Genomic DNA, 13,035 nt, shown 5'->3' with positions numbered 1-13,035 from the left:
AAACCAAGTCAAGTCCAATCCGGCCAATTATCACCCTATCAGTCTACTCTCAATCATCAGCAAAGTGATGGAAGGTGTCATCAACAGTGCTATCAAGCAGCACTTACTCACCAATACCCTACTCATCGATGCTCAGTTTGGGTTCCGTCAGGACCTCATTACAGCCTTGGTCAAAACATGGACAAAAGAGTTGAATTCCAGATGTGAGGTGCGAGTGACTGCCCTTGACATCAAGGCAGCATTTGACCGAGTGTGACATCAAGGAGCCCTCGTAAAATTGAAGTCAATGGGAATCAGGGGAAAACTCTCCTCTGGCTGGAGTCATACCCAGTGCAAAGGAAGATGGTTGTGGTGATTGGAGGTCACTCAGCACAGCCGCTGGACATCGCTGCAGAAGTTCCTCAGGGCTGTATCCTAAGCCCAACCATCTTTAGCTGCTTCATCAATGACCTTCTCTCCATCATAAGGTCAGAAGCGGGGATGTTCGCTGATGATTGCACAGTGTTCAGTGCCATTTGCAACTCCCCAGATAATGAAGCAACCCATGCCCTGCTGTAGCCAGACCTGGATGACATTCAGGCTTGAGCTGATGTGGCAAGTAACATAGAAACATAGAAAATAGGTGCAGGAGTAGGCCACTCAGCCCCCCGAGCCCGCACCGCCACTCAACGAGTCCATGGCTGAACATGCAACTTCAATACCCTATTCCTGCCTTCTCGTCATACCCCTTGATCCCCCTAGTAGTAAGGACTACATCTAACTCCTTTTAGAATGTATTTAGTGAATTGGCCTCAACAACTTTCTGTGGTAGAGAATTCCACAGGTTCACCACTCTCTGGGTGAAGAAGTTTCTCCTCATCTCGGTCCTAAATGGCTTACCCCTTATCCTTAGACTGTGACCCCTGGTTCTGGACTTCCCCAACATAGCAAGAATGTTCTTCCTCAAGCTAGGAGACCAAAGCTGTACACAATACTCCAGGTATGGCCTCACCAAGGCCCTGTGCAACTGTCGTAACACCTCCCTGCCCCTGTACTCAAATCCCCTCGCTATGAAGGCCAACATGCCATTTGCTTTCTTAACCGCCTGCTGTACCTGCATGCCAACCTTCAATGATTGAAGTACCATGACACCCAGGTCTCGTTGCACCTCCCCTTTTCCTAATCTGTCACCATTCAGATAATAGTCTGTCTTGCTGTTTTTACAACCAAAGTGGATAACCTCACATTTATCCACATTGTACTTCATCTGCCATGCATTTGCCCACTCACCTAACCTATCCAAGTCACTCTGCAGCCTCATAGCATCCTCCTCGCAGCTCACACTGCCACCCAACTTAGTGTCATCCGCAAATTCATGCCACGCAAGTGCCAGGCAATGACAATCTCCACAAGCGAGAATCTAACTACCACCCCTTGACAATCAATGGCATTACCATCGCCATATCCCCCACCATCAACATCCTAGGGGTCACCATTGACTATAAGCTTAACTGAACCTGTGGCAACAAGAGAAGGTCAGATGCTGGGTATTCTGTGACAAATGTCTCACCTTCTGACTCTCCAAAGTCTTTCCAGCATCTACAAGGCACAAGTCAGGAGTGTGATGGCATACTCTCCACTTGTCTGAATGGGTGCAGCTCCAATAAGACTCAAGAAGCTCTACACCATCCAAGAGAAAGCAGCCTGCTTGATTGGCACCCCATCCACCACCTTAAATATTCACTCCCTCTATCACCAATGTACTGTGGCTGCAGTATGTACTATCTACAAGATGCACTGCAGCAACTTGCCAAGGCTTCTTCAGCAGCATCTCCCAAACCTGCCACTTCTACTCACCTAGAAGGACAAGGGCAGCAGGCACTGAGAACACCATCACCTCCACATTCCCCTCCAAGTCACATACCATCCTGACTTGGAAGTATATTGCTGTTCGTTCATCGTTGCTGGGTCAAAATTCGGAAACTCCCTCCTTAACAGCAATGTAGGGGTACCTTCACCACACTGACTGCAGCGGTTCAAGAAGGCAGCTCACACCACCTTCTGAAGGGCAATTAGGGATGAGCAATAAGATCTGGCCTTGCCAGCGATGCCCACATCCCATGAACAAATAAAAATATATAGCATTTGTGGAATGCCCAACTACAACATGATCAGTTGAATTCTGGTTGAGCACCTGTTGTCCATTCTTTACGCTGTATGCAGATTAGCTGCCATATTACAACAATGACAGCACCTCATAAGTACTTAATTGGCTGTTGTAATAGAGCTCCCCCTAGTGGACTACTGCTCCAGCTAGTGGACTATCGTGGTAATGCAATTACTGATGTAAATAATAAAAAGACCATGTGGCAAAGTCACATGATGACAGTTTCTATATAAGAGCCTTCTTTTGTAGATGTTAGTGATGTAGTAAGAATATATCACATTGGTGAAGAGGATAGGATTTCTGGATTCCCTAGCTGAAATTTTTGTTGGCGGATGATCCAGCCGGCTGACAGAGAGACTTTGAGAGGTTCTTTGCAGAACAGCTAAAAATCTAAGGTAAATTTCAAATACACTTGGCTTAACTGTCGGCATTGCTCAGTCCAGATTGCTGTGCCTATGGGAATAATAGGATGAGTTCCATTGTGATTGAGAAACTTTTGGAGCGTATGTGGAGCAGCTAGACATGTTTTTCACCGCGAATAGTATCATCAAACTTCTCAATGATGAAAACAGTGACCGGGTGGCTTTAGAAAGAAAACGTGCTATTTTCTTGACTGAAGCATGCCCCAAGGTGTATGAAACCCTGAAAATTGCACTTGTTCCCTTCAAGCTGAAGGACATGCCACTGACGGAGACAGCACTACAGTCCTGAGCCTCTGGAAATTGCTGAAAGTTATCATTTTTGGAACACAAGATCAGTTAAATGTTGAGAGTACTAGTTTGTACATTGCAGCTTTAAAAAAGCTATCCATTCACTGTCATTTCAGAAACTTGCACAACCGAGCATTGCATGACCGCTTTGTAGGTGGGATTAAAAATGAAGCCATCAAAAGGAAGTTGCTGACACTCCTAACTTAGCTTGTCAGACAGCTATGTCGATAGATATGTCCTATCAATAATCCTGAGAATTTCACGCCATTTCCAATCATCAGACAATAGAGGTAAATCGCCTGCAGGTTAAAAGAAAAAGGCAGCTGGGCCCCAAGGTCTCAGCAACTGGCCAGGTAACAGTGCATTGAGACAACATATTGCTCAAAACTGTCCCTATGTGAAGGCAGAGTGTTTCTTTTGCAAGCAATCAGGGTATCTTGTGAAGTCATGCCTACTGAAGAATAAACCAAATTTCAATGCTATAAGTAGAAATCTCCAGAGACGACATAGCATTGAAGTGAAGCAACAGGACGAGGAGGTTTTGGAGATACACATCATCTGGAGCACGAGGGTATCTAACAGCAATTCGCGAAGTCTCGTTATCCACATAGATGTTGCAGGAACTAGGATACCCATGGAAATCGACATTGGTGCATCTGTGAGTGTAGTACCGGGATCGCTATAGCTCGACAAGTTGTGTGATTTTCCACTGGAGAAATCGAAGATAGATCTGCAAAGCTACTCAGGAAAGCAAATCCTTGTGGTAGGACATATCACCATATCAGTGAAATACAAGGATCAGTTTCAGAGCTTGCCTCTCATAGTAGTGGCAGGAGACCAGCCTGTCTTGATAGGTAGAAATTGGTTGGGATCACTGAAGGTGGATTGGAATGAGATTTTTTGTGCAGAAACAAAGTTTGCATTGAAAGACGACATCATCAAGTAATATCCGAAGGTGTTCCGTGAAACAGGCAAACCGAAAAGGATTCCAATCCCTGAATGTTCAACTCGTTGTCGACCACCAGCAAATAATTATGGCAGTGGATGCCAAATTTCCTGGCAGCATCCACGCTGCATCTGACATGTTTACTAGACAGCCACAAGGTCAATGCTGGATGCTAAGTGACAATAAATATGGCCCCGCCACATGGCTGATGATCCCAACTGCATAACACCCACATAGAAAACGAGAAGCGGTACAACGAGAGCCACAGAGCCACATGCAATATTGTCGAGAAAACCATTGGAGTGCTGAAGCAGCGCTTTAGATGCCTGGACCAATTAGGAGATGAGCTACAATACCACCCTAAGCAGGTAGATTAATTCGTGGTGGCGTGCTCCATTCTGCACAACTTGGCTATCGGGGGGGACAAGAATTGCCAGAAGGGATTGCCAGTCCACCTCTGGAGAGAGAAGAAGAGGAGGACGAGGAGGTGGATGCTGACCTCGGGCCAGACAATCAGGCTGACACTGAAACCATGCCTCCGCCCCTCTTCAGACCGCAGGAAAGAGCCCATAATAGCTACATAGCTGCAAGATTCTTATGTCAGCAGCTCACAAATGAGCGCTTTGCTTGAAATAACGTTGTTGGTATTTACAAAACTGCAACACTGCTGTGTGTGTAGCTCATAAATCAATGGTGCACATCACCTTGGTGAAGGTTAATGTTTAAGTTGATTCAAGTTAAGTTTAATTATACCCTTTCATGTTAAGGATTCACCAGTGTGTAACAATGCAGCTCACAAGAGATTGGTGTGCAAAATTAAAGCACATGGTATTGGGGGTAATGTATTGATGTGGATAGAGAACTGGTTGGCAGACAGAAAGCAGAGAGTCGGGATGGATGGGTCCTTTTCAGAACGGCAGGCAGTGACTAGTGGGGTGCCGCAGGACTCAGTGCTGGGACCCCAGCTCTTTACAATATACATCAATGATTTAGATGAAGGAATTGAGTGTAATATCTCCAAGTTTGCAGATGACACTAAACTGGGTGGTGGTGTGAGCTGTGAGGAGGATGCTAAGAGACTACAGGGTGACTTGGATAGGTTAGGTGAGTGGGCAAATGCATGGCAGATGCAGTATAATGTGGATAAATGTAAGGTTATCCACGTTGGTGGCAAAAACACGAAGGCAGAATATTATCTGAATGGCGACAGATTAGGAAAAGGGGAAGTGCAACAAGACCTGGGTGTCATGGTACATCAGTCATTGAATGTTGGCATGCAGGTACGGCAGGCGGTGAAGAAGGCAAATGGCATGTTGGCCTTCATATCGAGAGGATTTGAGGATAGGAGCAGGGAGGTCTTACTGCAGTTGTACAGGGCTTTTGTGAGGCCACACCTTAAATATTGTGTTCAGTTTTGGTCTCCTAATCTGATAAAAGACGTTCTTGCTCTTGAGGGAGTGTAGCGAAGGTTCACAGACTGATTCCCAGGATGGCTGGACTGACATATGAGGAGAGACTGGATCGACAGGGCCTGTATTCACTGGAGTTTAGAAGAATGAGAGGGGATCTCATAGAAACATTAAAAATTCTGACGGGTTTACATAAGAACATAAAAATTAGGAACAGGAGTAGGCCATCTAGCCCCTCGAGCCTGCTCTGTCATTCAACAAGATCATGGCTGATCTGGCCGTGGACTCAGCTCCACTTACCCGCCCGCTCCTCGTAACCCTTAATTCCCTTATTGGTTAAAAATCTATCTATCTGTGATTTGAATACATTCAATGAGCTAGCCTCAACTGCTTCCTTGGGCAGAGAATTCCACAGATTCACAACCCTCTGGGAGAAGAAATTCCTTCTCAACTCGGTTTTAAATTGGCTCCCCTGTATTTTGAGGCTGTGCCCCCTCGTTCTGTTCTCCCCGACCAGTGGAAACAACCTCTCTGCCTCTACCTTGTCTATCCCTTTCATTATTTTAAATGTTTCTATAAGATCACCCCTCATCCTTCTGAACACCAACGAGTAAAGACCCAGTCTACTCAATCTATCATCATAAGGTAACCCCCTCATCTCCGGAATCAGCCTAGTGAATCGTCTCTGTATCCCCTCCAAAGCTAGTATATCGTTCCTTAAGTAAGGTGACCAAAACTGCACGCAGTACTCCAGGTGCGGCCTCACCAATACCCTGTACAGTTGCAGCAGGACCTCCCTGCTTTTGTACTCCATCCCTCTCGCAATGAAGGCCAACATTCCATTCGCCTTCCTGATTACCTGCTGCACCTGCAAACTAACTTTTTGGGATTCATGCACAAGGACCCCCAGGTCCCTCTGCACCGCAGCATGTTGTAATTTCTCCCCATTCAAATAATATTCCCTTTAACTGTTTTTTTTTCCAAGGTGGATGACCTCACATTTTCCGATTGTATTCCATATGCCAAACCTTAGCCCATTCGCTTAACCTATCTAAATCTCTTTGCAGCCTCTCTGTTTCCTCTACACAACCCGCTTTCCCGCTAATCTTTGTGTCATCTGCAAATTTTGTTACACTGCACTCTGTCCCCTCTTCCAGGTCCTCTATGTATATTGTAAACAGTTGTGGTCCCAGCACCGATCCCTGTGGCACACCACTAACCACCGATTTCAAACCCGAAAAGGACCCATTTATCCCGACTCTCTGCTTTCTGTTAGCCAGCCAATTCTCGATCCATGCTAATACATTTCCTCTGACTCCACGTACCTTTTATCTTCTGCAGTAACCTTTTGTGTGGCACCTTATCGAATGCCTTTTGGAAACCACATCCATCGGTACACCTCTATCCACCATGCTCGTTATATCCTCAAAGAATTCCAGTAAATTAGTTAAACATGATTTCCCCTTCATGAATCCATGTTGCGTCTGCTTGATTGCACTATTCCTATCTAGATGTCCCACTATTTCTTCCTTAATGATAGCTTCAAGCATTTTCCCCACTACAGATGTTAAACTAACCGGCCTATAGTTACCTGCCTTTTGTCTGCCCCCTTTTTTAAACAGAGGTGTTACATTAGCTGCTTTCCAATCCGCTGCTACCTCCCCAGAGTCCAGAGAATTTTGGTAGATTATAACCAATGCATCTGCTATAACTTCCGCCATCTCTTTTAATACCCTGGGATGCATTTCATCAGGACCAGGGGACTTGTCTATCTTGAGTCCCATTAGCTTGTCCAGCACTACCCCCCAAGTGATGATGATTATCTCAAGGTCCTCCCTTCCCACATTCCCGTGACCAGCAATTTTTGGCATGGTTTTTGTGTCTTCCACTGTGAAGACCGAAGCAAAATAATTGTTTAAGGTCTCAGCCATTTCCACATTTCCCATTATTAAATCCTCCTTCTCATCTTCTAAGGGACCAACATTTACTTTAGTCACTCTTTTCCGTTTTATATATCAGTAAAAGCTTTTACTATCTGTTTTTATGTTTTGCGCAAGTTTACTTTCGTAATCTATCTTTCCTTTCTTTATTGCTTTCTTAGTCATTCTTTGCTGTCGTTTAAAATTTTCCCAATCTTCTAGTTTCCCACTAACCTTGGCCACCTTATACGCATTGGTTTTTAATTTGAAACTCTCCCTTATTTCCTTGATTATCCACGGCTGGTTATCCCTTCTCTTACCGCCCTTCTTTTTCACTGGAATATATTTTTGTTGAGCACTATGAAAGAGCTCCTTCAAAGTCCTCCACTGTTCCTCAATTGTGCCACCGTTTAATCTGTGTTTCCAGTCTACTTTAGCCAACTCTGCCCTCATCCCACTGTAGTCCCCTTTGTTTAAGCATAGTATGCTCGTTTGAGACACTACTTCCTCACCCTCAATCTGTATTACATCGAAAAATAGTTGCAGGAGTAGGCCATTCGGCCCTTCTAGCCTGCACCGCCATTCAATGAGTTCATGGCTGAACATGCAACTTCAGTACCTCATTCCTGCTTTCTCGCCATACCCCTTGATGCCCCTAGTAGTAAGGACTTCATCAAACTCCTTTTTGAATATATTTAGTGAATTGGCCTCAACAACTTTCTGTGGTAGAGAATTCCACAGGTTCACCACCCTCTGGGTGAAGAAGTTTCTCCTCATCTCGGTCCTAAATGGCTTACCCCTTATCCTTAGACTGTGACCCCTGGTTCTGGACTTCCCCAACATTGGGAACATTCTTGCTGCATCTAACCTGTCTAAACCCATCAGTATTTTAAACGTTTCTATGAGGTCCCCTCTCATTCTTCTGAACTCCAGTGAATACAAGCCCAGTTGATCCAGTCTTTCTTGATAGGTCAGTCCCGCCATCCCGGGAATCAGTTCGCTACACTCCCTCAATAGCAAGAATGTCCTTCCTCAAGTTAGGAGACCAAAACTGGACACAATATTCCAGGTGTGGCCTCACCAAGGCCCTGTACAACTGTAGCAACACTTCCCTGCCCCTGTACTCAAATCCCCTCGCTATGAAGGCCAACATGCCATTTGCTTTCTTAACTGCTGTACCTGCATGTCAACCTTCAATGACTGATGTACCATGACACCCAGGTCTCGTTGCACCTCCCCTTTTCCTAATCTGTCACCATTCAGATAATAGTCTGTCTCTCTGTTTTTACCACCAAAGTGGATAACCTCACATTTATCCACATTATACTTCATCTGCCATGCATTTGCCCACTCACCTAACCTATCCAAGTCGCTCTGCAGCCTCACAGCATCCTCCTCGCAGCTCACACTGCCACCCAACTTAGTGTCATCCGCAAATTTGGAGATACTACATTTAATCACCTCGTCTAAATCATGAATGTACAGTGTAAACAGTTGGGGCCCCAGCACAGAACCTTGCGGTACCCCACTAGTCACTGCCTGCCATTCTGAAAAGTACCCATTTACTCCTACTCTTTGCTTCCTGTCTGACAACCAGTTCTCAATCCATGTCAGCACACTACCCCCAATCCCATGTGCTTTAACTTTGCACATTAATCTATTGTGTAGGACCTTGTCGAAAGCCTTTTGAAAGTCCAAATATACCACATCAACTGGTTCTCCCTTGTCCACTCTACTGGAAACATCCTCAAAAAATTCCAGAAGATTTGTCAAGCATGATTTCCCTTTCACAAATCCATGCTGACTTGGACCTATTATGTCACCTCTTTCCAAATGCGCTGCTATGACATCCTTAATAATTGATTCCATCATTTTACCCACTACCGATGTCAACCATACTGAGATCACTCATTCCGAGAGGATCTTTTACTAGGAGATCGTTTATTATTCCTGTCTCATTACACAGGACAAGATCTAAGATAGCTTGCTCCCTTGTAGGTTCTGTAACATACTGTTCTAAGAAACAACCCCGTATGCATTCTATGAATTCCTCCTCAAGGCTACCCCGTGCGATTTGATTTGACCAATCGATATGTAGGTTAAAATCCCCCATGATTACTGCCGTTCCTTTTTCACATGCCTCCATTATTCCCTTGATTATTGCCTGCCCCACTGTGAACTTATTATGTGGGGGCCTATCAACTACGCCCACCAGGTTAGATGAAGGAAGAATGTTCCCGATATTGGGGAAGTCCAGAACCAGGGGTCACCGTCCAAGGATAAGGGGTAAGCCATTTAGAAACATAGAAACATAGAAAATAGGTGCAGGATTGGCCATTCGGCCTTTCAAGCTGCACCACCATGCAATAAGATTATGGCTGATCATTCCATCAGTACCCCTTTCCTGCTTTCTCTCCTACCCCTTGATCCCTTAGCCGCGAGGGCCACATCTAACTCCCTCTTGAATATATCCAATGACAACTCTGCGGTAGGGAATTCCACAGGTTAACAACTCTCTGAGTGAAGAAGTTTCTCCTCATCTCAGTCCTAAAGTGTCTACATCTTATCCTAAGACTGTGTCCCCTGGTTCTGGACTTCCCCAACATCGGGAAAATTCTTTCCCCATCTAATCTGTCCAGTCCCGCCAGAATCTTATATGTTTCTATGAGATCCCCTCTCATCCTTCTAAACTCTAGTGTATAAAGGCCCAGTTGATCCAGTCTCTCCTCATTTAGGACCAATATGAGGAGAAACTTCTTCACTCAGATAGTTGTTAACCTGTGGAATTTTTTACCGCAGAGTTGTTGATGCCAGTTCGTTAGATATATTCAAGAGGGAGTTAGATATGGCCTTCACGGCTAAAGGGATCAAGGGGTATGGAGAAAAAGCAGGAAAGGGGTACTGAGGTGAATGATCAGCCATGATCTTATTGAATGGTGGTACAGGCTCGAATGGCCGAATGGCCTACTCCTGCACCTATTTTCTATGTTTCTATGTTTCTCTCTGAGACAATGCGCAATAAGGTTATGTTCAATAAAAAACATTTAATCCAAACATTTGTGTGAAATCATAAGTATAACTGTAAGAAACACCCCTACCAACCCCACCGCACCCACAACAAATTTATCACATTTACATCAATCAACTGGTCAACATCTCCAGGAGCACAGAACACAATGCAAACCAAGAGGGCAGCCCCATCCACCCTTCCCCCAAACCTCCCAACAAAATTACTACAACAACATGGAAATATTACCAAGCCATCACCTGCGGCCATGCACCTCACTTTCCTTCCCCACCTCCCCCCTTCTTCTCCCACCTCTATCCCTTCCCCTCCTGACTCCACACCGCTTGGCCGAGGAGCTCCTCAGGTGCTACTTTATTGGAGGGGATGACGGCAGATCCGGTGGTTGGACAGATACGGGAGAGTACGGTCCCGAGGTGGGAATGTGATCTGAGCCGGAAGCAAATCTTCCTCCTGGCTGACTCATGTCATTGGCAATGTGGGTGCGACATTTTGGGGTGCAGTGCCGCGCTCCGGGACCACTGGGAGGCCTCTGCCACCAGTGTTCCTGGCTATCACCTCCAGGGCCTCCGCCATCCGTGGCATGTACTCCGTCATGGTGGCGGACATGCTGGCCAGCTGGTGGGATATATCCCCATTGTCTGTACAATCTGCTGACCTATGTCAACACTCCTTCTGGACAAGTCTACCATGTCCCCGCTCAGATCTGCCGCTCGTGGAGCTGACCTGCCACGTCTAACCAACCTCCGCTTGGTCGCCGCCATCCTGGAGACACCTCGGGTGCCCTGTGGCGAGCTACTTGGGCCCGGTACCACCACAGTGGAGGTAGGAATTGCCGCAGGAACATTAGATGACCTTGGGGTGGATTGCATAATGGAGCCTGGCGATGTAGGCTCCTCAAATTCTGCACTCTCATCCGCGGACAATGGACAGAGCAGATCCACGGGCAATAATCGGTGCTTCTCAGCACCAGATGTCCGGCGAGTCTGGCCCCGCGCCCCCAGCTTCTGGCCTCAGTGGTGTTGCCTGAGGCCGCGCTGCTGGCTGAGCTGCGAAACATAAATTAGGCTATTAGAGGAGAAGCAGGTGCTAGGGTCACAAGGTGAGTCCAGCGCTACACGCAGCATTTGCACGACAAACGCACCATTGCTATCAAAATCATCACAGACATCACATTTCATGACCATCACCAGATTCTGCATTGCAATGATTCTCATGAGGCTATCATTATTTAGAGAACACTTTTATCAATCATGTGTCATATTATTGTTCGGATATGAATGGGTGTGGCATCTATTGACTTTACATCACGCAATGGTATATACTTTCCTCATGTGGCATCACATCAGGTTCTGTAGCTACATGCGTGGCCGATCGGGAGTGGCTCCCCACTAGTGCCAGCACCCACTCCTCGATGTCTTTCAGCTCGCTGATGACTGGTGGCCTGTCACCTGTTCGCCTCTGCACAGACCTCATCATCGATAGCTGCTTCTGTAAAAGGTAACAGGACGACATGGCATTAGATCATTACATCATATCATTGCTAGGTACTGTCACAGAGACTGATACAACACATAACCAACAAATGTAATCATGATTATTATGAAACTTACCATTCTTTACCTAAGGACATACACTGTGAACGCAGGCTTTGAGTACAACATTCCTGGTATAAGTGCAAGACATCACATCTGATTTTAATCACTCATTACACTTACAAATCAAATTATATAAATATATAAGTACATGTAAATAAATGTAATACTTACTCTGGCGGATCCGACAAGGTCGATCCAGCGCTTGTGGCACTGGTTTCGCTGACGCATCTTGTTGGTCGCCGACGGGACCACCTCGGCTATGTTGGCCCATATCTTCTGGTAGACCTTTGGGGTGGGCTTCCTAACGCCCACCCTGTGTCAATTGACCCCATCATGACATAAGAACATAAGAACATAAGAATTAGGAACAGGAGTAGGCCATCTAGCCCCTCGAGCCTGCGCCCCCATTCAATAAGATCATGGCTGATCTGGTTGTGGACTCAGCTCCACTTACACGCCCTCTCCCCGTAACCCTGAATTCCCTATTTGGTTAAAAATCTATCTATCTTTGACTTGAAAACATTCAATGAGCTAGCCTCAACTGCTTCCTTGGGCAGAGAATTCCACAGATTCACAACCCTCTGGGAGAAAAAATTCTTTCACAACTCGGTTTTAAATTGGCTCCTCCGTATTTTGAGGCTGTGCCCCCTAGTTCTAGTCTCCCCCACCAATGGAAACAACCTCTCTGCCTCTTTCTTGTCTATCCCTTTCATGATTTTAAATGTTTCTATAAGATCACCCCTCATCCTTCTGAACTCCAAGGAGTAAAGACCCAGTCTACTCAATCTATCATCATAAGGTAACCCCCTCATTTCTGGAATCAGCCGAGTGAAACGTCTCTGTACCCCTTCCAAAGCTAGTATATCCTTCCTTAAGTGAGGTGACCAAAACTGCACGCAGTACTCCAGGTGCGGCCTTACCAATACCTTATACAGTTGCAGCAAGACCTCCCTGCTTTTGTACTCCATCCCCCTTGCAATGAAGGCCAACATTCCATTTGCCTTCCTGATTACCTGCTGCACCTGCAAACTAACCTTTTGGGATTCATGTACAAGGAAGAGGTGGGCACCGGAGGGACTGGAGTGCATCATCACGCCCGGCAACCAAATTTTAATTTGATTTTACATTTTAAAGTTTAATTTGTTTTAATTGCTAGTGCTTTTAGTGTCCCCCTCCCCTTTTATAGGGGGCACTGGAGGAAAGAATGTGATTTTAGTGCCCAAAAAAAAAATCAAAAAAAAAAGAAAAACACAAAAAAAAAACACAAAAAAGAAAAAAAAAA

At 45.6% G+C, this 13,035-nt stretch overlaps 1 protein-coding gene across 1 annotated transcript in view; it reads left to right on the top strand.

Annotated features, from left to right (window-relative positions):
• The window catches only part of LOC139266712 (dynein axonemal heavy chain 8-like), a 2,132,242-nt gene that overhangs the window by 939,833 nt on the left and 1,179,374 nt on the right, over window positions 1-13,035 (top strand). The gene's annotated exons all lie outside the window — the stretch shown is intronic.

Source organism: Pristiophorus japonicus, chromosome 7, assembly GCF_044704955.1.
Source record: "Pristiophorus japonicus isolate sPriJap1 chromosome 7, sPriJap1.hap1, whole genome shotgun sequence".
NCBI classification, from domain to species: Eukaryota; Metazoa; Chordata; class Chondrichthyes; family Pristiophoridae; genus Pristiophorus; species Pristiophorus japonicus.
This window is presented reverse-complemented; position numbering and strand designations above follow the sequence as displayed.